We start from the raw sequence: 26074 nt of genomic DNA, 5'->3' as shown, positions 1-26074 counted from the left end.
AAAATTGACACTTTGCAAAGATTGTAGGGAAAATGGACAGTGCTGAGAAAACAAGCAGGCTCAGAGCTTGTCTGTATATTGGAGCCGCAGCTCCCAGACAAGACCAAAACTGTAAGCCCATTAGCATACTAATCGGTGCCAGAGGAGACTGAAACAAAGCAGGCCAACGGCCACCTAGGACATGCCCAGCCATCAGGACACCCACCCCTTTATTGGATGAAATCAATAGGAATGATCAAGAAACAGCCCAATTTATTGGGGCAAAGTTCAAGGCCCGCCCAAAAGTGCGCAAAGCCCCTTCAGGTATAAGGAGAAGGCGCCGAGAAAGAATCACTCTCTTGGACTTGGCTCTCACAGCGGAAAGACCTGTCCACCAGTTGCACCAGAAGCAAGTAAGTCCAAGGTCAACGCACGCTACCAGACAGATGACCTCAGCTGTTCCCCTGTACCAGTTCGACCCCAGCAGCCTCAGAACTGAACAATGGTCATTGTTCCTCTGACTGAGTTGGCGCCCAAAGCTAAGTATAGGCTTTAGCAGTAGTGATAGTTTAGTCTGTAGACTTTTCGTGCATGAGTAGATTTAACTGTGTGTGTAAACAAATAAGCATTGACTTTGAACTAACTAACTGGTGTATCGAGTCTTTGATCAGTATTCGGGTTTGAACCTTGTGGCGATATCGAAAGATACCTGGCTACTCTAGAGCAAACATAATTAGGATTAAGGAAGGCGACCATATTGATCGCCATATTCAGAGCCGACCAAAGAGAGCAACATTTACTGGCGACCTCTGACGGGACTCGACCTAGAAGTGGACTAGTCACTCCGAGAGAACTCAAATTTGAATTGGAATCCAATTAGAAACAGAAAAACCACAAATGTGAGAATGATACTGATCAAACCTCCGAGATTCGGAAGTGTGTTAATGCATGTGTACTAACAGGGATATAAGGTAAACCTGAGAGATTTTGTTGCATAAAACTGTCACTAGTTTTGTAGGCCGGAAAATAGCGTAAGCCGTACCGTGTTTACATCACCACTTTATTACCCCCTGTTACAAATTCAGTAGAGAACCCAGAGAGAGAGAGAAAATGGCAATGAATGCAATGCTACACCCACGAATTCGAGGTCACAGCGACCAGTAGAGTAGGACAGTGTTCCTTATGGGAAGAAGAGATCCGAAAATATCTCAAAGGGCAAGGGTGGCCCCTTTGGAGTGAATTCCGCGCCGATGACGAAACAGGCCCCGGGAGTATAGGACATACTTGATGGGAGAACCTGTCAGAGATCCACACGAAGAGCTTAGGGAAAGCTCGCAAGCCGATGGCAGTCGTGTCCTGCTTGGCACAATTGCGAGGCACAGAGGAGGTCGTTAGGACGCTCCGTAGAGGGATAGAGGAGAGAGACAGAAATTGTGAGGGAGATGTGAGCGGGTTTGAGAAAGAGAATAAAGATTTGAGAGAACAGTTAGCAGCCAGGGACAGAGAGGTGGATGATGCCAAGCGGCCACACCAGTCTTGTCTCGCCCATTTGAGTAGTTTTCAGACCCAATATGATAAGGCCTACCAGGACACGCAATGTGCGGTCTTGGTAAGACAACAAACCGAGCAACAGGTAAAGCAATTGCAGAAACAGTGCAATGATTTAAAAGCAGCCCTACGAGCGCTCCACACTTCCACGACGGAACAAAGGCAGGGCTCCGTAGATCACGTAAAGTGCAGGAAGCAAATTGCAGAATTGCAATCTCTGCTTTCTGATCAGAATGGGTTTCAAAGTACGTTTGGACCCCAGTTAGACCAGGAAAACGGCCCCGATTGGCAGGGGTTCAATGAAACTGCCCACAGATACGTACATGGGACATGTACGCAAGAAAAACCCCAAAAGAGGAAAGCACCCCAACCCCTGACTGAACAGGCAGAACACACCCCCATGAACCCTGAAACCACACACCGCAGGGCCGCAGCAGAAGGAAATGCAGATTTCCTACATACAACCCCGTTAACCGTGACCCAATTACGGGATGCGTGTGGAAACATTACACCATTCCTTCCCAAATCAGACTCCCACCAGTTTTTCGCAAGAGTTAAACAGCAGGCTACCATGTACCATTTAAGCCTTGACCCTTCAGTCGTGGCAGCCCTTCCCGACCCATAGAATGTAGGCGGAGGCACATTCCAAGAAATGCACACAGCGATCCTGGATGCGATTGGCTACAACAGAGGAGACCCCGTAGAAGGCCTAAACAAGTGTAGGCAAAAGGAAACAGAGCACGCCACAGCGTTTGCTGGATGCTTGTGGATACATTTCACAGCAGTATTTGTAGAGTTAGCCCAAGCCCATTTGTCTGCGGATAATATGGCCAAATGGACTCGAATCCTAGTTCTCTTGTGCTACAGAGGCAGGACAGAGAGCTTGCGCAAATTACGACCCCTCAGATGAGGCCCACAATGAGAAATGGGGTTTGAAAAGACTGTCCCATGCTTGGGAACAATCCTTCCAAGGCAAAACCGCATTTGCAAAGCCCGAGGAAGAGCAGGCAGACATGCATCAGGTTAGGATGCACCAGAACACCGCAATGGTAAATGACGGCAGGAACAGCCCACCGCAGCCTAAATCCCAGGAATGCTACAATTGTGGACAATTAGGACACTATGCGCGAGAGTGCAACGTGCCCCAAAAGCAGCAGGCACCCTAAATAAGAATAGGGCAAAGCCAACCCATAGTGTTAGCGCCCGTTCAGAGAACGCAGACATGAACGGCACCGACTGACGGTATTCGGGCTCCCCAACTTGGGTCTGCGACACCCTTTGGGACAAGTCCGGTAGACCGGTAGTAGCAGGCAAAATCCGGGGACACCCAGTAGAATTTCTTTGGGGCACAGTAGGGTCCTGCGCCACGCTCAATTCCTCCACGATGTTTCAACGAGACACTTAGCCCACAACAGACACCATCACACCCAGCGGCTTTACAGGTCATTTACAACAAGGACACATCACAGACCCTGTAGCGGTACAAATAGGGAAAATCACGACTAAACACCCCGTAGATTTGCTCGATCTACCCCAGACAGCTGAACACATCCTAGGAATCAACTTTATGAGCTCCCACAACCTCTCATTTGATCCGGTAAATAAATGTATTTGGAGAATGATAAAGGCAACACGAGCCCCCGCCACGCTCACAGTTGGAGAGTTTGCAAACAGAATCAGCGCAGTAGGAGACTTTTGGCTCGACCCTTGAGCCATTAGTCAGATTAAAGAAGTTGGGGAAGTCCTGCAGCAACACAAAGCAGCATTTGCACAGCACAAGCATGACTGTGGCAAGATCGCTGGCTTAGTGAATATTACCGGTCCCGACCCCAGACCCCAAAAGCAGTACGGTTTTCCCCAAGAAGCAGAGGGAGAGATCTCCAAAGTAATAGAGAGTCTGCTTGATCAAGGCATACTCCGATCAATAGCCTCCACAAACAACGCACCAATTTGGCCCGTCAGGAAACCGGATGGATCATGGTGACTGACCATTGATTACCGGGAACTGAACAAAGTAAACCCAGCAGCAGCCCCCACCGTAGCCACGAGTCCCGAGACCATGCTCAAACAGGGACTACAGTCAAAAAAAAATTCGGTTTTGGACATTAGCAAAGGCTTTTGGTCCATTCCATTGGATAAAGCGTGCCAGTACACATTCGCCTTTACATTCCAGGGACAACAATATACGTGGACGTGCCTTCCACAAGGCTTCCACAACTCCCCCTCCATTTTCCACCAACAGCTGGCAAATGGTCGAGCAAAATTTTCCCGCCCCGATTGTCTGGTCCAGTATGTAGATGACCTGCTACTACAGACAGACACAAAGGGAGAGCACATTTCACTTCTCGGACTCCTAGGACTCCTAAAACAGATTGGATGTAAAGTCAACTCCAAGAAGGCCCAGATTTTGCAGAAAAAAGTGATTTATTTGAGTACAGTAATCACTCATGGTAAACGCGAAATCGAGCAAAAAGGAATTGACTCGATCGTCAAATTGCCCCTCCCCCATAATGTAACAGCCCTCCGGTCATTTCTAGGACTGGTTGGCTACTGCCGAAACCACATTAACGGTTTCGCCACAAAAGCAGCGCCCCTATCCGACCTTCTCATGAAACAGGCACCTTGGGAATGGCTTCCACAGCACACGGATGCCGTGGATGCTTTAAAGAGAGCCCTCAGCACAACCCCTGCATTACAGGTCCCAGATCCATTTTCCCCGTACGCAATCGAAGTAACAAGCACCGACCGAACCCTTTTGGCCGTGCTCCTCCAAGAACGCCATGACCGATTAGGCCCCGTGGCATACGCCTCATGCATGTTAGATCTTGTCGAGCAAGGATTTTCTGCCTGCGAAAGGCACCTGCTCACAGTTTTTTGGGCAGTACAGTACTTCGCCTACATTCCAGGACTCAACCCCATCACCATTCTCACTGAACACACCCCAACACAGCTATTATTAGACGGTCGACTTAAAAATGGCACAGTCAGCCAAATCCACGCAGCCCATTGGACCCTTCTTTTACAGGGACGGGACATCACAGTAAAAGAACCAAGACCCACACCTTACTAGCCGATAATTTGCAATATGCAGGTACCCCACATGAGTGTGAGATCATCACCACAAACCATAATTCAGGCCCATTTATACCTAAGTCAGCTCCCAGGAAAGCAGGTAATACACCCAGAGACCCCAGCCCACAGACACGTGCACACCCATGAAAATTTATGTGGATGGCTCCTCCACAGTTTTGAATGGAAATAGAATCACCGGTTGCGGCATTTATGTAGAGGACACGCAGGGATGCGCCCTTGAAGAGATTTCATTAAAGTTGCCAGGACATCTAGGCTCGCAGGCAGCAGAACTGGCAGCCATAGCTTACATTGTAGACCGACTCGTTTCCGACCCCAGCATACATATATTCGGACAGTTTATATGTCTGCAATAGTTTAACAGAATTCCTACCCCTGTGGGAAACTAGAGGATTCGTTTCCGCAGACGGAAAGCCCCTCAGCCCCATTACTCCGGCATATCCTAGAGACAGCTAAAGATAGGAAATATGGTATCATTAAGGTTCGCAGTCATCACCGTTCTTCCCCCCATGTAACGTTAAAGCAGACGCCCTAGTGAAGGCAGGCTCCAGACATGGTTACTTTTGGAGCCCCCCCGAGAGCACCCCAGTACACGCGGTTCAGGTCTCACAGACCAACATTCAGGATCTAGTGAAAGCCCAAAAGGAAGATGAAAAGCTCAGGGAAGTTTTAAAAGGAACCTTCCCAGCCCGTGCGATAAGTTTAAGAATGCAATAACCACACATGATGGTGTGAATTTGAAAAACGGCATTTATGTAGTTCCCAGCCAGGACAGGAACCAGATTATTTGTCAGTTCCATGACAATCATGGACACCAAGGCATTGAACCCACCCTAACCCACCTCAGACCACTCTGCTGGTGGCCTGATTTAAAAGCTGATGTAACCCATTACATTGAAAATTGCTTGATCTGTGCCCAGAACAATCCGGACAGATATGCAAGAAAGGCTCAGCTTAGTCACACCCGCCCCGTTAATGGCCCCTGGATGAATTTGCAGATAGGTTACATAGGACCCCTACCCCCCTGCAGAAATGGTCATAAGTGTGTGTTGGTAGTCATCGATACCTTCACAAAATGGGTGGAAGCTTTTCCATCCAGAACGAATACGGCCAAGACAACAGCTAAAATCCTAACACAGCACATCTTCCCAAGAGGGGGCCTCCCATGCAGTATAGAGTCCGATCAAGGCTCCCATTTTACAGGACGAGTAATGAAGAACGTCCTCACAATTTTCGGAATTAGGCAGAAGTTTCACATAGCATACCACCCCCAGTCAAGCGGCATTGTAGAGAGGATGAACAGAACTCTACAAGCCACTCTCAGGAAAATGGTGCAACAGAACAACAGCACCTGGGATTCAGTTCTCCCATTTGCTTTAATGTTCTTATGAAACACAATATCCATGTCCACAGGATACACCCCGCACACCCTTATGACCGGACGCCCCATGAAAGGGACAGAGTATTTATTAGGACTGGATTTGGCCAGCCCCGCAGTCACTGCCCTCACACATGAAAATGCTGTACAACAGTTACTAGAGAACATAAAGTCAGCCCAACTCGCAGCAGCTGTGAGACTTGGGACCAGGAGGAAACAAAGCAAAGCTTGTTTCGATAAAACGGTAAACTCCACCGAGTTTGTCGTAGGGCAGCAAGTGATGCTTTCCCTATACAACCCCAGTTCATTCCTTTCCCCCAAATTTTCTGGAGCATACTCCATTTCAGACAAAGTCAGCCCCTCGGTATACAAGATCACTTAGGTAAAGTGGCAATTCATAGGACAGGGCAGTGTAGAGCCTGTGAAGTGCTTATGGGTGCCCAGCTTGGTCAGAGAACAAAGACGACGCGGGAAGGTGATCCTTCATGCTTCGCGTTGAGGATCACAAGGAGGGAGGTGTAGCCATCTGGGATGGCCACTTCCCGATTACAAAATGGACACTTTGCAAAGATTGCAGGGAAAATGGACAATGCTGAGAAAACAAGCAGGTTCAGAGCTTGTCTGTATATTAGAGCCGCAGCTCCCAGACAAGACCAAAACTGTAGGCCCATTAGCATACTAATGGCCCATCTCTGGGAACAAAAGAGTAACAATTGAGTAACTGATACTAAGGCAGACACCCCGGCGCCTGAGCAGACCAAAACAAAGCAGGCCAACGGCCACCTAGGACACGCCCAGCCATCAGGGCACCCATCCCTTTATTGGATGAAATCAATAGGAATGATCAATAAATGGCACAATTGATTGGGGCCAAGTTCAAGGCCCGCCCAAAAGCGCGCGAAGCCCCTTCGGGTATAAGAAGAAGGCCCTGAGAGAGAATCGCTCTCTTGGACTTGGCTCTCACAGTGGAGAGACCCATCCACCAGCTGCACCAAAAGCAAGTAAGTCCAAGGTCAACGCTCGCTACCAGATGGATGACCTTAGCTGTTCCCCTGTACCAGTTCGACCCCAGCAGCCTCAGAACCGAACAACGGCCATTATTCCTCTGACTGAGTGGGCGCCCAAAGCTAAGTATAGGCTTTGGCGGTAGTGATAGTTTAGCCTGTAGAGTTTTCGTGCATGTGTAGATTTAACTGTGTGTGTAAATAAATAAGCATTGACTTTGAACTAACTAACTGGTGTATCGAGTCTTTGATCAGTATTCGGGTTCGAACCTTGTGGCGGTATCTAAAGATTCCTGGCGACTCCAGAGCAAACATAATTAGGATTAAGGAAGGCGACCATATTGACCGCCATATTCAGAGCAGTCCAAAGAGAGCAACACCTTGATTAACAATGCTACTCCTCCACCTCTTTTACCACCTTCCCTAATCTTACTGAAACATCTAAACCCCGGAACCTCCACCAACCATTCCTGCCCCTGTTCTATCCACGTCTCCGTAATGGCCACAACATCGTAGTCCCAGGTACCAATCCATGCTTCAAGCTCACCAACCTTATTCCTGATGCTCCTCGCATTGAAGTAGACACACTTCAAACCACCTTCATGCCTGCAGGTCCACTCTTGTGACTTTGGCATCTTCCTCAGTACTGCACTGCCCTCAACTTCATGAACTCTAGCAACGCTGTGGTTGACTCTTACCTGCCCCCTCATGGGCAATTAGTGATGGGCAACAAATGCTGGCATAGCCTGCGATGCCCAAGTCCCATGAACGAATAAAGAAAAATCTCTCAGCTGCCCCCTGAAATGGCTGACCGAGCCATTCAGTTCAAGGGAAATTAGGGGTGGGCAAGAATTGGGGGCAGGCAAGGATGACTTTGCCAGTGGAGTCCACAACCCATGTAATTATAAAGATAAACAAAAATCAGGAGAAAATTCTTCACTCAGAAGCTGGTAAACATGTGGAGCTTGCTACCAAATGGGATGGTTGAGGTAAATGGCGTTGATGTACTTTAGGGAAAGCTAAAGAAGGGCATTGGGTAGAAAGGAATAGAAGGATATGTTTATAGGATTAGGAGGAAGGTGGGATTAGATGAAGTAGTGTGAACAGCAGCACGTACCAGTGAATCAAATGGTCATTTTGGTGTTATAATTTCTCTATATCTTCAGAAGATGCCTCCTTTATAGTTTATTTTCCTCAACGTGTTAATGCTGGTAGTGCAATAATTTGCTTCCGCTTAAGAACACATCCCTTTTCTTCATCAGGCACTGGCTCTCAATGTTTTCTTTCACCAATGGAACTGTGTCTTACTAGATGTGCAGATGACACATGATCCCTGAGCTAAAAGGTTTGACTGCTCCCCATCAAAAAGCTCATGGGAAAACCTGGAGCTTTTTAAACTTCCATTCCCAACCTTGAGTGCGCAAGCTTCCTATTTCTGGCAGGATTCTTCCAGCAAGGATGATTGGCCTAAGAGCTGCTGCTTCTGGTAACCAAGGAAAATTGTCCTTGTATGTAAGGATCATCAAAGCACTGGCTGTCAAACCATGTTGCCTGGGTCCTGCTAATCTGCTTACTTATCCGAATATGCCATTTACTTAGCCATTGTGAGGATGGTAGCATGACCTGGAAACTCTGTCTGTCCTGACTGAGCAACTCAAAATGAGGATGGGGGGAGAGGGACAGAAACACAAACTGGGAGAAGAGGGCGAGAAAGAGAGAGAAGCATAAACTAAAGAGGGAGAGAGAAGGTGAGGGAGGGGGAGAGAAATACCAACTGGAAGAAGCAGAGAGAGAGAAACCGGGAGATGGAGAGGAGAGAAACTGAGAGAAGCCTCAAGCGGCTGCTCCTGGTGCCAGTGCGCCCATATCCTGCCACCCACGCCAAACTCCCAACCCCCCCCAACTACCTCCCTGCAAGCGGAGGCCACGCCGGCAGCAACCAACACCTTGGCTGCCGCCGAAGAGGGGAGGGTCCACGCGGCGAGAAGACATGGAGAAAGGTGAAACGGGGAGAAGTGCCCAGAGATGGGGGAGCCAAATATCTGAGGAAGGAGTGGGATGGGGTTGAATGGCTTAGAGGGTGAGGTGTGTGGTGTCAACAGTGGCGTCCTGGGAGAGAGCTTAGGCTAGTGATGAGAGGAGGGAACAGTCACAGTGGGGAGTGGGGAGAGGGATGTGGTGGGGTAGCAGGTCAAGGGTGAGAGACTGGTAGATGAAGGTCTCATTGGGTGGGTCACAGAGGGGGACCAATCAGGTGGCTTGGGTAACGGGAGCGGGTAGTGTCAGAGTGGACATGGGGATGGTAACAGGTGTCAACTCTGATCTGAGGAGAAGCATGTGAAGATTGATTGTGAGAGGATCCAGGGTAATCGGAGGCAGGAGATTCAAGGGGGACAGAGGGGACAGGAATGGTGATACTGAGTGGGTAAATGGTGAGTGGGGGAAGTTAATGAGACGGGGAGGATAAAAGGCAGTGGAGTGAGCTTGAAAGATGACACGCATCATCTTCCCAAACTGACCTTGACCACACAGTTTGTCAGTCAATCGGAAGAAGACGTTGGAGGTCAAAGTCAGGTGGTTAATTAAAGATACATCCAAATATGGGTTCAAAGTGAGGGAACTGGATGTGAAACGCGCTTAGTTGTATTCTCTTTTCTGTGGTGAAGCCCAATGAACCAGGTTTGTTTCCGACTCGTGGGTCCCATTAAACCGAGGTCCCAGCAAGGTGTGGAGCTGCCGTTCGTTCTGTGCAGTTTTCCATTGGCTGCAGTATGTGCCAGGATGTGATTTCTCACATGTGCCAACTTCTCCAGTACGAGCTCCGGCCTTAAGCACACTGGAGGAGTAATGAGATGCTTCTGGCCTGCAATGAGTGAATGTCTGTCCAAATGCCCTTTCAATTTGGAGCCAGGACCTTCGACCACGTGAGGTAGCAGCTGGATGGGTGACTTCCTGCCCACCCCACCACGGGATTCTTCGAACTCTCTGTGGCTGCGTAATTAATGAGCCGAGAAGCTGAATCTCGCGCAGACTCACCCGCCCGCCCACCCAGCGGGAATCACATCGGCATTCCCGCCCAACACCGGACCTTGGCTCCAGAATGGAAAATTCTACCCAATGTTTTTTACATCTTGCTGTGTATTGTAAAGAAAAGCAGTTAAGGGTTAATGTGTCACTCTATTGATTGGCATTAGTTTAGGGGCAATTGTGAGTTATTTTCTGATGTGATGTTCAAGATATTTTAATACTGTGTTAGTAATAAGGTTTGTTTTAACATACCATGGTGGGGGTGGGGTGGGGGAGGGTGGGGAGAGATTCTCCGTCGGCGGAATCCTCCACTTCGCCGGCAGCGCACTCACGCCCACGGATTTCCCGACAGCGTGAGGCTGCCCACAATGGGAAAACCCATTGGCCGGCTGCCGGGAAGGAGCCCATATCCCTATTTTTTTTCGTGAAATCTCTACTGGAGCGAGGCATCCTTTTTCCCACAGTTTTATAAAATTAAAATAAGATATTGGTGTTTCTGTCCAGTATCCTAGTTGGGGTCTGGTCCAGATTATAATAGGTGGCAGGCAGTCAGGAAGAATAATGGATTATAGTTAGAAGTAGTCCTGCTTTATGGAGATACATGGCTTGGATTTTCCAGAATTGGTTGTGATCCAGACGGCAGCCTTAATTTTGGGCCCGGAATCCGGAAGTGGCTGTGAAGGAACATGGGGCACGATCCTCTCAAAGGCGAACAATTCAGGAGCCCCCGTACTAATTCAGGATGGCAGGTAAATATTCGAAGTGGATGGCGCAATCAGAGAGCTTGCAACAGTGTTAGGCCCAGCAATTCCACTGGGAAAATTCCCGACACTATTTTCCCTGCATCCCCGTCTCCAACCCTGTCTCCATTGGGCGAGGAACATTCAGCCTCCAGCTACAAATGTTAGCACATGTTAGGAGTGTGACAGAATAGTCTCCACATGCCTGAATGAGGGCGGCTCCAACAACACCAAAGAACAAAGAACAGTACAGCACAGTACAGGCTCTTCAGCCCACGATGTTGTGCCGACCATTTATCCTAATCTAAAATCAACCTAACCTACACTCCTTCAATTTACTGCTGTCCATGTGCCTGTCTAAGAGTCGCTTAAATGTCCCCAATGACTCTGACTCCACCACCTCTGCTGGCAGTGCATTCCACACACCCACCACTCTCTGTGTAAAGAACCTCTGACATCTCCCCTATACCTTCCTCCAATCACCTTAAAATTATGTTCCCTCGTGACAGCGATTTCCACCCTGGGGAAAAGTCTCTGGCTATCCACTCTATCCATGCCTCTCATCACCTTGTACACCTCTATCAAGTCACCTCTCTGCCTTCTTCGCTCCAGCGAGAAAAGCCCTAGCTCCCTCAACCTTTCTTCATAAGACATGTCCTCCAGTCCAGGCAGCATCCTGGTAAATCTCCTCTGCACCCTCTTCAAAGCATCCACATCCTTCCTATAATGAGGCGACCAGAACTGGATACAATGTTCCAAGTGTGGTCTAACTAGAGTTTTATAAAGCTGCAGCAAAACCTCACGGCTCTTAAACTCAATCCCCCTGTAAATGAAAGCCAACACACCATACGCCTTCTTAACAACCCTATCAACCTGGGTGGCAACTTTGGGGGAATCTATGTACGTGAACCCCAAGGTCCCTCTGTTCCTCCACACTTCCAAGAATCCTGCCTTTAACCCTGGATTCAGCATTCAAATTCGACCTTCCAAAATGAATCACTTCACATTTATCAAGGTTGAACTTCATCTGCCACTTCTCAGCCCAGCTCTGCATCCTGTTAATGTCCTGTTGTAACCTGCAACAACTCCACCAACCTTCGTGTCATCGGCAAACTTATTAACCCACCCTTCCACTTCCTCATCCAAGTCATTTATAAAAACCACAAAGAGCAGAGGTCCCAGAACAGATTCTTGCGGGACACCACTGGTCACCGACCTCCAGGCGGAATACTTTCCATCCACTACCACTCGCTGTCTTCTTTCGGCCAGCCAATTCTGTATCCAGACAGCCAGATTTCCCTGTATCCCATGCCCCCTAATGTTCTGAATGAGCCTACCATGGGGAACCTTAGAAGCTCAGCACCGCCAGGACGAAGCCCTTTGAATGGCACCCCACTTTGAATATTTACCTGCCATTCTTAGACAGGTTTAGCTCAGGTGGAATAATAAATTGTTAAAAATATGAAACAATGGAGGTAACCCACCTCTGGTTTACCAGGGGCGGGAGAGGAACAATTTGCTTACACAAAAAGATTGTTCATTTAAATATTGTAATGTGGCCACCAGCTTCAGTCTAATGGTGAACTTAATTTTAACAAATGTTGGCTGGGTTTCCCTGGTCTGGAGAAACCTGGTGGGTGAAATGAGATGATATGAGCTGGATCCATGAGGTAAAAGGCTTTTATAGCACTGCTTGAGGGTCAGGTGGAGCGGGAGTGTTTCCTTCAGGCCCAACAAACCACTCAGTAAAACATGCCACTGTCCAGGAATCTATCATGAAACAGCAGCCCACCAAAACACCCTTCATCTTCCCCCATCCCGAACATCTTCCCCCATCCCGAACACCATTAAATACCTGATCCAATCACAATTGATCCCCCCCCCCAAAAAAACTAATTGTACTTCTGTGATTCCAGACTAAAGGCCAGGCCATAGTTCCTGTGTTTATATGCAAAAGGAAAGCCAGGAATATGCCATTTCATATCATATCACTTTGGTTATTATGCCGCTGTTACGTGAGGTTTCATCTGTCCTACCTGTCATACGAAGGTTCTCTCTGACTCGGATTCTAATTGTTCCTAACTTTCTGTTCAATCCCACAGCAGATTGCTGAGAATTCTGACACAAGCGAGCTCAAAAATAAAACATGCTCCACTAAACAATGACAATTATATAAATGCAATGATTTCAAGGATTGGTTCATTAGAGCAGCAGGGATGAAATTTGCTATGTAGCCAAGCCCCAGTTTCAGTCCAACGGTTGAAAGTTGGGAATCAAACAGAAACATAGCACTTTTCCGGTCAGGAGTGACAGACACAAGTAAAGACCTCAAACCATGCGGAATTTAATTGGCTACTCTCAGTTGGCTACTCCCAGTAGAGAAGGCGACATTTTGCATTGAAGTACCTTATTCCATGTTGAAAGATGTCAAAGTATTTTGCATGGTTAATTATTGTCTCAAGTGCTATGACTGTTGTTGCATTGGCAAATGCAACAAACTGGCCCTTTGTAAAACGGTTGTTGTTAGAGTGTAAGAGTTGCCAGCAAGGCCACCATTTATTCCCCTTGAGGTGGTGAGCCAAACCGAATGGTTTGCTGTGGCTATTTCAGAGGGCAGTTAAGAGTTAGTTGACACAGAAGCACAGTCGTTAGCACTGTTGCTTCACAGCGCTAGGGTCCCGGGTTCAATTCCCGCTTGGGTCACTGTGTGTGCGTTCTCCCCGTATCGCTGTAGGTTTCGTCCAGGTGCTCCGGTTTCTTCCCACAAGTCCCGAAAGACGTGTTTGTTTGGTGAATTGGACATTCTGAATTCTTCCTCCTTGCACCCGAACAGGCGTGGAGTGTGGCGACTGGGGGCTTTTCACATTAACTTCATTGCAGTGTTAATGTAAACCTACTTGTGACACTAATGAAGATTATTATTATTATTATTATCGTGTGTGTCTGAAGTGACCTATCAGCTGGACCAGGCAAATACGGCAGATTTCCGCCTTGAAGAACATTAATGAACCGGGTGGACCTTTATGTTTCATGATTATTATTGATAATCAAGCATGTTATTCCACACTCACTGAAAAATAATTACCATTTCTGCTGTGGCAATGGTGGGGTTTGAACTCATCTCTCCGGACTATAGTCCAGTAGCAGTGACAGTGCCAATCCCCTCAGCCTCTTTGACCTGAAGAAGAGAAATTCAGCCGGGTTTCTGCTCCTAATTGTTGCCTAGCGACTACTACTGGAAACGCAACAGTCTTGAGCTGTCAGTCACGACTGAGTTGTTCGCTTCAAGTCCCCCTCCAGAGCTGAAGCATAAGTTTGATGCTTCAGTACAGTACTGAGGGAGCGTTGTAATGTTGGTGGTACGGTCTTTTGGGTGAGAACAACAAAGAACAAAGAAATGTACAGCACAGGAACAAGCCCTTCGGCCCTCCAAGCCCGTGCCGACCATGCTGCCCGACTAAACTACAATCTTCTACACTTCCTGGGTCCGTATCCCTCTATTCCCATCCTATTCATGTATTTGTCAAGATGCCCCTTAAATGTCACTATCGTCCCTGCTTCCACCACCTCCTCCGGTAGCGAGTTCCAGGCACCCACTACCCTCTGCGTAAAAAACTTACCTCGTACATCTACTCTAAACCTAGCCCCTCTCACCTTAAACCTATGCCCCCTAGTAATTGACCCCTCTACCCTGGGGAAAAGCCTCTGACTATCCACTCTGTCTATGCCCCTCATAATTTTGTATACCTCTATCAGGTCTCCCCTCAACCTCCTTCGTTCCAGTGAGAACAAACCGAGTTTATTCAACCGCTCCTCATAGCTAATGCCCTCCATACCAGGCAACATTCTGGTAAATCTCTTCTGCACCCTCTCTAAAGCCTCCACATCCTTCTGGTAGTGTGGCGACCAGAATTGAACACTATACTCCAAGTGTGGCCTAAATAAGGTTCTATACAGCTGCAACATGACTTGCCAATACTTATATTCAATGCCCGGCCAATGAAGGCAAGCATGCCGTATGCCTTCTTGACTACCTTCTCCACCTGTGTTGCCCCTTTAAATGACCTGTGGACCTGTACTCCTAGATCTCTTTGACTTTCAATACTCTTGAGGGTTCTACCATTCACTGTATATTCCCTACCTGCATTAGACCTTCCAAAATGCATTACCTCACATTTGTCCGGATTAAACTCCATCTGCCATCTCTCCGCCCAAGTCTCCAAACAATCTAAATCCTGCTGTATCCTCCGACAGTCCTCATCGCTATCCGCAATTCCACCAACCTTTGTGTCGTCTGCAAACTTACTAATCAGACCAGTTACATTTTCCTCCAAATCATTTATATATACTACAAAGAGCAAAGGTCCCAGCACTGATCCCTGTGGAACACCACTGGTCACAGCCCTCCAATTAGAAAAGCATCCTTCCATTGCTACTCTTTGCCTTCTATGGCCTAGCCAGTTCTGTATCCACCTTGCCAGCTCACCCCTGATCCCGTGTGACTTCACCTTTTGTACTAATCTACCATGAGGGACCTTGTCAAAGGCCTTACTGAAGTCCATATAGACAACATCCACTGCCCTACCTGCATCAATCATCTTAGTGACCTCCTTGAAAAACTCTATCAAGTTAGTGAGACACGACCTTCCCTTCACAAAACCGTGCTGCCTCTCACTAATACGTCCATTTGCTTCCAAATGGGAGTAGATCCTGTCTCGAAGAATTCTCTCCAGTAATTTCCCTACCACTGAAGTAAGGCTCACCGGCCTGTAGTTCCCGGGATTATCCTTGCTACCCTTCTTAAACAGAGGAACAACATTGGCTATTCTCCAGTCCTCCGGGACATCCCCTGAAGACAGCGAGGATCCAAAGATTTCTGTCAAGGCCTCAGCAATTTCCTCTCCAGCCTCCTTCAGTATTCTGGGGTAGATCCCATCAGGCCCTGGGGACTTATCTACCTTAATATTTTTTAAGACACCCAACACCTCGTCTTTTTGGATCTCAATGTGACCCAGGCTACCTACACACCCTTCTCCAGATTCAACATCTACCAATTTCTTCTCTTTGGTGAATACTGATGCAAAGTATTCATTTAGTACCGCACCCATTTCCTCTGGCTCCACACATAGATTCCCTTGCCTATCCTTTAGTGGGCCAACCCTTTCCCTGGCTACCCTCTTGCTTTTTATGTACGTGTAAAAAGCCTTGGGATTTTCCTTAACCCTATTTGCCAATGACTTTTCGTGACCCCTTCTAGCCCTCCTGACTCCTTGCTTAAGTTCCTTCCTACTTTCCTTATATTCCACGCAGGCTTCGTCTGTTCCCAGCCTTTTAGCCCTGACAAATGCCTCCTTTTTCTTTTTGACGAGGCCTACAATATCTCTCGTCATCCAAGGTTCCCGAAAATTGCCGTATTTATCCTTCGTCCTCACAGGAACATGCCGGTCCTGAATTCCTTTCAACTGCCACTTGAAAGCCTCCCACATGTCAGACGTTGATTTGCCCTCAAACATCCGCCCCCAATCTATGTTCTTCAGTTCCCGCCTAATATTGTTATAATTAGCCTTCCCCCAATTTAGCACATTCATCCTAGGACCACTCTTATCCTTGTCCACCAGTACTTTAAAACTTACTGAATTGTGGTCACTGTTACCGAAATGCTCCCCTACTGAAACATCTACCACCTGGCCGGGCTCATTCCGCAATACCAGGTCCAGTACCGCCCCTTCCCTAGTTGGACTGTCTACATATTGTTTTAAGAAGCCCTCCTGGATGCTCCTTACAAACTCCGCCCCGTCTAAGCCCAAGGCACTAAGTGAGTCCCAGTCAATATTGGGGAAGTTGAAGTCTCCCATCACCACAACCCTGTTGTTTTTACTCTTTTCCAAAATCTGTCTACCTATCTGCTCCTCTATCTCCTGCTGGCTGTTGGGAGGCCTGTAGTAAACCCCCAACATTGTGACTGCACCCTTCTTATTCCTGATCTCTACCCATATAGCCTCACTGCCCTCTGAGGTGTCCTCCCGCAGTACAGCTGTGATATTCTCCCGAACCAGTAGCGCAACTCCGCCTCCCCTTTTACATCCCCATCTATCCCGCCTGAAACATCTAAATCCTGGAACGTTTAGCTGCCAATCCTGCCCTTCCCTCAACCAGGTCTCTATAATGGCAACAACATCATAGTTCCAAGTACTAATCCAAGCTCTAAGTTCATCTGCCTTACCCGTAATACTTCTTGCATTAAAACATATGCACTTCAGGCCACCAGGCCCGCTGTGTTCAGCAACTTCTCCCTGTCTGCTCTGCCTCAGAGCCACACTGTCCCTATTCCCTAATTCTCCCTCAATGCTCTCACCTTCTGACCTATTGCTCCCGTGCCCACCCCCCTGCCTTACTAGTTTAAACCCTCCCGTGTGAGGGCTTAACGCAAAGCCCGTCCGCCTGGTTTGGTGAATGCAAACTATCCCACAATACTATTTCACATAGGAACATAGGAATTAGAAGCAGACGGAGCCAATTCAGCCCCTCGAACATGCTCCACCGTTCAATCAGATCATGGCTGATCTCTTCCTGGTCTCTAATCCACCTCCCTACCTCTTCCCCATGTCCTTTTAACCCGTTTTTATTTATCGGAAAAACGCTGGGGGCTAATTTGAAGAGTTATCTGCTGTTCTGACTAATATTTAGTCCTGAACCAGCATTATAAAATCAGATAATCTGGTCATTCTCACATTCCAATTTGTGGGATTGTTGGCAAATTGGTTGCCGCATTTCCTACATTACAACAGCGACTACGCTACAAAAAGTGTATAGGCTGTAAGGCTTGCTGGTCACGGAAGGGGCTATCTGGATACAAGTCTTTCTTGATGTCGGGATCAGATTCAGTTAGATATCTGAGTGATTGAGACAGCTGCTGACACTCCTCAGCAAAGCACCAACAACGAAGCAGAAATGAGATGTTGAAGAGCAATCAACACCAGGGAACTGTTCGCCAAGCAGGGACTCACTTCTGTAGACTGGTACACATCTTGACAGAATGGTAATGTGTCAATTAGTACTCGATTCCTGTAGGGCATAGGGGAGATGGTGACGTAGTGATAATTCTATTGGGCTAGTAATTGGGAGGCTTATGCTTTGGAGACACAGGTTCAAATCCCACCATGGTGGGTGGAATTTAAATTCAATTCCTAAATCTGGAATTGAAAGTTAGTCTCAGTAAGGGTGATCAGGCCTAAATCTTCTGGTCCCACCAGAGGATCATCGTGGCTAGGAAGGATAATTTGATGGACCAGCGAAAGGGTCTTCCAAAGATGGTCCAAAGATGTGCGAGTTAGATGGATTGGTCATGCCAGTTGCCCCGTAAGGTGGGGTTGCAGGAATCGGGCGGGGGATTAGGCCTAGGTAGGGTGGTCTTTCGAAGGGTCGGTGGAGACTCAATAGGATGAATGGCCTTCTTCTGCACTGTAGGGATTCTATGATTCTCTGACTTCGGGTGGGGATTTCCAATCCCACCCCTTGAAACTATCAGCAATTGTCATAACGATCCACCATCTGATGTATTAATCTTGAGGGAAGGAAACTTCCACCATTTTTTAAAATAAATTTAAGAGTACCCAATTATTTTTTTTCCAATTAAGGGGCAATTTAGCGTGGCCAATCCACCTAACCTGCACACCTTTGGGTTGTGGGGGTGAAACCCACGCAGACACGGGGAGAATGTGCAAACTCCACATGGACAGGAAATCTTCCATCCTTACTGGAGCTGACCTACAAATGATTCCAGTTTCGCAGCAATGTAGTTGACTCAGAACTGCCCTCTGAAATGGCCACTCAGTTGTGGAAATTAGGGAGGGGCAGCAAATGCTGTCCTTGCCAGCAATGCCCCCATCCCACAAAAGAGTAATAATAAAAAAAAGGACAGCTAATTTGTGTTTTTGCGTTATTTTCCGCAGACACCATGTAAATTTGGATGGGTGGAGGGCGCACACTGGTGTTGAGAGCGGAAAATGACTTCTTGGTGAAAATTTTAAAAGATTAAAACGGCATAATCAGAAGGCAGAAATCCTTGGAGTCTTGGGAAAGTGTTAAGAGCTGTATTGATCCATCGGTGGCCTTCGGTAAGGTTGTAGCGGCGATGAAGACATCCAACAACCAGATCGCCATGATACTTCCCATAACATCCCATCAACTGGCACACGGGGTTTAATCAAAATGAAAAGTGGTCGTCAGTCTTCTAAGAGCAGTGAAGAAGGAGGGACGATAATTAGATTGTACAGCTAAACAACCTCTGCTAACTATTCAGGTCATCTTTAATTTGACCCTGTAGTCCATGAGTTAATGATGCGTGTCTTCTTTTCATGCAAGACATCTTCACACGCGCTTGGCCAAAATTGCACCTTTTTTAAAAAAACCTGGCTACATGCCACTATTTCCAATTCACAATCTGAGGGTAAACATTCAACAGCTGCTCACGTTTCTGTAGCGCCCACTCACACCAAGGAGAGACCTTGCCCCAATTGTCACAAGGTGAGAAGGTAGGTTCCGAACTGAAGGAAAGATTGATGGGATGGGCTATTGGGCATGGTTGAAAATCACGATCAATGACCGAGGACTTTTGAAGCTGCTGAAGGCAGGGGTGGGCGTTGTGGAGGTAAAGTGGGTTTGGGGAGAACATGGCGGAGGTCACTAGCACATGAGTAATAAGGAATGAGCAGTAACCTGCTTTGAGAAAAGGGTAAGGTGTGTGCAGAGACACATGGTGAAAGAAGATTGCTCAGATAGATTAGAATCAATACATAATTTAATTGGCATCTTCAATGGGGGAAGTGTTCTTAATTTCTAATATTGCAACAGAGGTCTGTTGACTAAGTGGATGCAGTTCCCATTCTCTTCTGCTTTTGTACTTGAACAATAATTAAATGTAATAAAATTCTTTGTAATATTCCCTTTGCGTTTAACTATGTTTCCAACTATATTAAAACACAGTGATGGTACAATATTAAAGGTGTCATCAAGGCCCAATATGTGTCCCAGGCCAGTGCTTGCTGTCAGCATTAGTCAGGTCCCTGTACAAATTAAACCTAATCCAATATTTTTTTTTAAAGTTCAAAAACGACAGCAGTTCACCCTGTGTGATGTAGATTCCTCATCGTGGGATGTTTGCAACAGCAAATATAATATTTATATTTTTACACATGTAAGCTGATGTCAGCAGATAGTGCAGGGTAATGTAAAAATATCAAGCGCAATCATGTGGCGTTTCCAAGCATAATTGGCCCAAATGCTCATTATCATTAAGTCGAAAATTAGATCTTGGAAGCATGCAGGTCCAATCTAGCCATTGCAGGTTAATGTGGAAGTTTATTAGAGTCTAATTATTAAAGGTTAGTGTGAAAGTTTATTGAAGTTAAACTATTGCAGGTTATCAAAGCATCGCACAGCACAGAAGGAGGCCATTCAGCCCACTGAACCTGTGATGGTTTTTTGTCTAATTAGCCCCAAACCACTACAATCTCTCCAAGACTCTGCAGTTTATTTTTCGAGTCGATATCAAATTCTCCTTTGAAAGTTGCTATTGGATCTGCTTAGAAACATAAAAAATAGGGGACGAAAGAGGCCATTCAGCCCTTCGAGCCTGCTCTGCCAATTAAATGGGTGGCACGGTGGCACTGTGGTTAGCACTGTTGCTTCACAGCGCCGGGGACCCGGGTTCGATGCCTGCTTGGGTCACCGTCTGTGCGGAGTCTGCATGTTCTCCCCGTGCCTGCGTGGGTTTCCTCCGGGTGCTCCAGTTTCCTCCCACAAGTACCGAAAGACGTGCTTGTTAGGTGAATTGAACATTCTGAATTTTCCCTTGGTGTACCCGAACAGGCGCCGGAATGTGGCGACTCGGGGCTTTTCACAGTAACTTCATTGCGGTGTTAATGCAAGCCTACTTGTGACACTAATGAAGATTATCATTAATAATCATTATTGATATGATCATGACTAATTCTCTATCTCAACACCACACTCACATGTTCTCCTAAACCCCTTCACACATTTAGAGTCTAGAATGTTCCTTCTTAAATATATTCAGAGACTTGGCCTCCACAGCCTTTTGTGGTAGAAAATTCCACAGGTTCACCGCCCTCTGAGTGAAGACATTTCTCCTCATCTCAGTCCTTCTTGGCCTTGCCCATATCTTGACACTGTGACTCTTTGTTATACACTCCCCAGCCAGACCAAACAACATTCCTGCATCCGGTCTGCCCAACCCTCTTGTAATTTTAAACATTCAATGGTGTCCCTGGAATGATGGGGGTGATTCTCCAAAATGGAGACAAACTGTTCGCACCATCATGAACGCTGTTGCGTTTCACGAGGGCGCAAAACCGGCACGGGGACGACCGATTCTGTCCCCCACAGGGGGCGAGAACGGCGCTGGAGTGGTTCACGCCGCTCGAGCCTCCCTTCCCGGTGCCAAACGGGCACCATGCCAAACCGCGCATGCGCAGTTGGGCCGCACCAACCTGCGCATGCGTGGGGGACCTCTTCAGCGCGCAGGCCCCGACTCAACACGGCGTCGATGTTCAGGTGCCGGCCGCGCAAGGAAGTGGGCCCGGGGGGGAGAGGCCAGCCCGCCGATCGGTGGGCCCCGATCGAGGGCCAGACCTCATCGGAGGCCCCCCCCACCCCCCCGGTGAAGGATCGCTTTTCCCCGCCCCACAGACCGCCCCCCGACCCTTCGTGCAGAGTTCCCGCCGGCAGCGACCAGGGGTGAATGGCGCTGGCGGGACTCTGTCTTATCCGCGCGGCTGTTCGGCCCATCTGGGCCAGAGAATCGGCGGCCTCGCCGATTCCAGCAGCCCGCGGCCTGCGCCGCGTCAAACGCGCCGGCGCAAATGGTGCCGATTCTCTGCAACTCGGAGAATCGCGCGCCGGCGTCGTGGCGTCATGGCGCGGTTGCGGCGATTCTCTGGCCCGCCGCGGGGCTCGGAGAATCGCCCCCGATATGTAGAATGTATGGAGTGTAAAGGGTTAACAAGATGATGTTCATGTATCTCAACACTAGATGGCACCACAGTGTAGTTATGTATATATATATATATATATACTGTGACTCCTGGGATTTTGTGAAAGGTGTTAGTGGTAGGTAAAGATAGGTTATTCATTGTATTAGGGAGAGATTAGACAGCATAGTTAGGTATTATAGATTTCAGTAGGAAGCTGTTACTGTAAGGAAGCTGTAAGGTGTGCGAATCATTTAAAGTAGTGTAAATAAACTAGCTGTTTGAAATACATAACTTGATATTTTTTGTCAGCACTACGACTTTTAGCCATCTTGAGGGACTCCCCAGAGAACATCACAGTCCCCTCTCATTCTTCTAAACTCCAGTGAATAGAGGCCTGGTCGACCCAACCTCTCCTGATACAACAGTCCTGTCATCTCAGGAATCAATCTGGTGAACTTTCACTGCACTTTCTCTATGGAAAGTATATCCTTTCTTAGATAGGGAGATCCAAACTGCACGCAATGCCCCACATGTGGTCCCAACAAGGCCCAGTACAACTCAAGTCTCCATGGTCCTCAGGCCTCCTTCACATATCGATCCTGCATGGTCAGAATTGAAGTCTAAATTGTAGCTTTACATCTGGTATTCTAATCCTTCGAAGCAGTGACAGAATTGGATTGGAATTTCATGAGAGGTATAAAGGTTAGAGGTATCCCCACCTCCAACCAGAATATTTAACGTTATCAATTGACGTTGATGTTAAGGAAATAGGACAGAAGGGTACAACATGTGGCATCCAACACTGTCTCTAACACATTGAAAGTTGTGCACTTTTCGTACATCGCAACACTGACCACCTAACAAATTAGCCTCAAATAGAAACAGGATTTTCTGGAGATAATCAGCAGTTTGAGCAGGAACTGTGGAGAGAAACAGTTAACATTTCAAACCGGTGACGCTTATTCGATCAGATTTACCTGATTGGGCATCGAGCATGCTCGGACATCCTGATGTTGTAAAGGCGCTATATAAATGTAACTTATTTCTTTAGCATCAAGCTCTCTCATGTTCTTGCAGCAGGATTATATAGTAAATGGCTCATTGAGTTTTGGCAAAGGGAAAGGGAGCAAGGGGCAGTGTACATGATCGGTGTCTGCATTTCCCCACTCACTGTAAATGGACCAGGTTATACAGGGATCTTCGATAGCTGTTGCTACCAGAGGTTGCTTTTCAATATCAGTTCACTACACAAGGTGACATCTCAGAATTACACCGTTTGTTAGCTTAGCCAAGCTGAAGTGGTGATTGACCAGAAGATGAATAGGCCCTTGATTTTTTCTTTTTAATGCTACGAATTGGAAAAGAAAATGCTCCTTTTCAGCTTTAAAGCAGAAAGGAGTAGGGCGTGAATTAAAGTAGAAGGTTCAACAAGCTGCACTTTTTAAGCCCCTGTTAATTATTTTCATTCCCTCCTGTGGACATTGATCACAGGCACACAAAAAGCATCCCCACTCTGGATAAGGTAGTCCTTCAGTTTTCACTCTATCCCCAGATACAGGTGTCGGGAGGAAGCTAGGGGCAGTGGTTGAGTACAAAAGCTTATTTGAAACAGTATCGTAGTGCTTTCAATGTTTTCTTTACTTGGCTTTGAACAGCCTTATTAATGCCCTTTTTGTGCCTCCTTATTATCTTTGGTAAAGCATTCTCATGCCCCATTGGGGACCGTGACCTCTCACACAGCTTAAAGCACTCCGTGTGGTCTTTAACAGGACCATGTGTTGCAAATTTTCAATTACGCTATTAATTCTGAGCACCAAGTTTTTTCTTCCAAAGTTTTTTTTTTAAGTGCTGATGGTTCATGCCCGTGACCCAGAAATGCATCACCATGGAACAAACAGGCACAGACTGGGCAGGACCAGGAGCAACACCTCATTATTCTGCTAATAGAAAACGGGTCGATAATCAGACCGGTAATTCAAACGCTGACTGATAAGATTTGTCCTTTGAGCACAACAAACATGTTTTTGCATAATTTTCAGACTTAATATTACACGGCAGCATGAAATGAAATGAAAATTGCTTATTGTCACAAGTAGGCTTCAAATGAAGTTACTGTGAAAAGTCCCTAGTCGCCACATTCCGGCACCTGTTCGGGGAGGCTGGTACGGGAATTGAACCATGCTGTTGGCCTGCCTTCAAAGCCAGATCTTTAGCCCTGTGCTAAACCAGCACGTTAGACGATAAAGGACAACAAATGCACATATGCATTTTTTTTTAAAGAATGGAACAGATTAAAAGAGACACATTGTCATATTAAGTACTTCTCAGTCGTAATCCTGATTTTGTGCTTTGGTAATTGATTTGCTTTGGGATTTGAAAATCAAAGAGTCCTTTTACATTTGCATCAGAACTCATTACTCAGTCTCTTTCTCTCACTCGTTCCCTCACAAGGGAACGCCTTACCTTTTTCCGTCCTTTGCCCCCTTACAAATCTTCGGTCCGTGCTTTTTTGTCCTTCTCAGGGCACACGATGGCGCCGGCAATAGCTAATTTATTTTCCGCTGCTAACTGCAGTGATAGGATGCTGTTGGGCCTTTACCTTGAACTGCGATAGTCCTCGTGGTGATGGTGTTCCCATGACGATGGTAAGAGCGCCTTCCAGCATTTTCTTTTTTAAAAAAATCTTTTTATTGGCATTTTCGATATTATATACGTTGCCGTTCATTTGCGTTTATTGTACAGTACAAAAGGTTTTTTCTTAACAGTAACATGTCCAAGGCATGCAATCTTGGTGGTGATGGATATGGTGGCAATGCAGGAACATACACGGATGTTAAGGCAATCATTTACCACATATCACAAAGGAATGTTTGGGAGAAAATTAGGGATCTGGAATGAGGGGGAGGGTAGAAAACTGGATCAAAAATGATTAGAATGGTGGAACAGGGGGCCGCAGTCAAAGGCAGTATCTCAGAGCATTTAAAGGTGGGTATCAGTGGTCCTCTTCCGTCTCCACAGGCTCTGCTGACTGTGCACATTAACAATTTGGATAGAGCGGTGGAAGGAGTGCTGTCCAAATGTGTGAATGAATTGGAGGAAGGATCGGAGATGGCAAATCAGAGAGCCAAAGAGGACATTGATAGGCTGGTGGGAAAATAATCATCGGGAAAAAGGTAAGAAGGAGCAACTCACTGTCAGTAGGAGTTGGTGTATTTTGGTTTCAAAAATGGTGACGGCATTTTGAATGGGCAATGAGCAAAAGCAGAGGGATTTAGAAATTCAGATCCACAAGACATTAAAAGCAGCACCTTAAATGACAAGGGCATAAAATTATGAATTGAAACTGGATATTATAGAGATATAGATATAGAATATTAAATTCTAGGGGTGGGATTCTCCCTCGGCGGGGTCCTCCGCTTCACCGGCAGCGCACTCACGCCTGCAGATTTTCAAATGACGTGGGGGGTGGCCACAACACAATGGGACACCCCATTGGCCGGCTTCCAGGACGGAGGATCCCACTGCCAGAGGGGGCACGCCATGCCAGAAAATGGGTCTGGCGGAACGGAGAATCCTGCCTTAGATGTGGTGGCCATCTACATAAAACCTTTGGACGACGACAGTTGGGGTTAGGAGTGCAATTGTGTTACCAGGCTATAGAAAGAGTCAGCACAGATTCATTGGGATATTGCCTTCTACCAGGAAGTACAGCTAGGAAATAGACTACAGAGGAGATTAGGGGTTGTATGAACAATATGAGGGGTGTAAGATCTCATCTTGTATATTTTCATAAAATAGCTATAGATAGCCTCATACAATTTACAGTGCAGAAGGAGGCCATTCGGCTTATCGAGTCTGCACCGGCTCTTTTTGAAAGAGCACCCTACCCAAGCCCACACCTCCACCCTATCCCCATAACCCAGTAACCCCACCTAACACTAAGGGCAATTTTGGACACTAAGGGCAATTTAGCATGGCCAACCCACCTAACCTGCACATCTTTGGACTGTGGGAGGAAACCGGAGCACCCGGAGGAAACCCATGCAGACATGGGGAGAAGGTGCAGACTCTGCACAGGCAGTGACCCAAGCCGGAAATCGAACCTGGGACCCTGGAGCTGTGAAGCAATTGTGCTAACCATTATGCTACCGTGCTGCATAGCTATTTCTAAAATTTTTAAAACTGGGCAAAGACTTTTCGAATGGCTGTGGCTATGTTTATCTTTGACCATCGAACAAAAGGAGCTACCAGACAGCATCAATGAAAATTGCACCTTGGAGACACCAATGAACCCCCTGTGGGCTGCAAAGACCG

This window comes from Scyliorhinus torazame, chromosome 10 (genome assembly GCF_047496885.1).
Source record: "Scyliorhinus torazame isolate Kashiwa2021f chromosome 10, sScyTor2.1, whole genome shotgun sequence".
Taxonomy (NCBI): domain Eukaryota; kingdom Metazoa; phylum Chordata; class Chondrichthyes; order Carcharhiniformes; family Scyliorhinidae; genus Scyliorhinus; species Scyliorhinus torazame.
The sequence above is the reverse complement of the archived record's forward strand: the minus strand, read 5'-3'. Positions refer to the sequence as shown.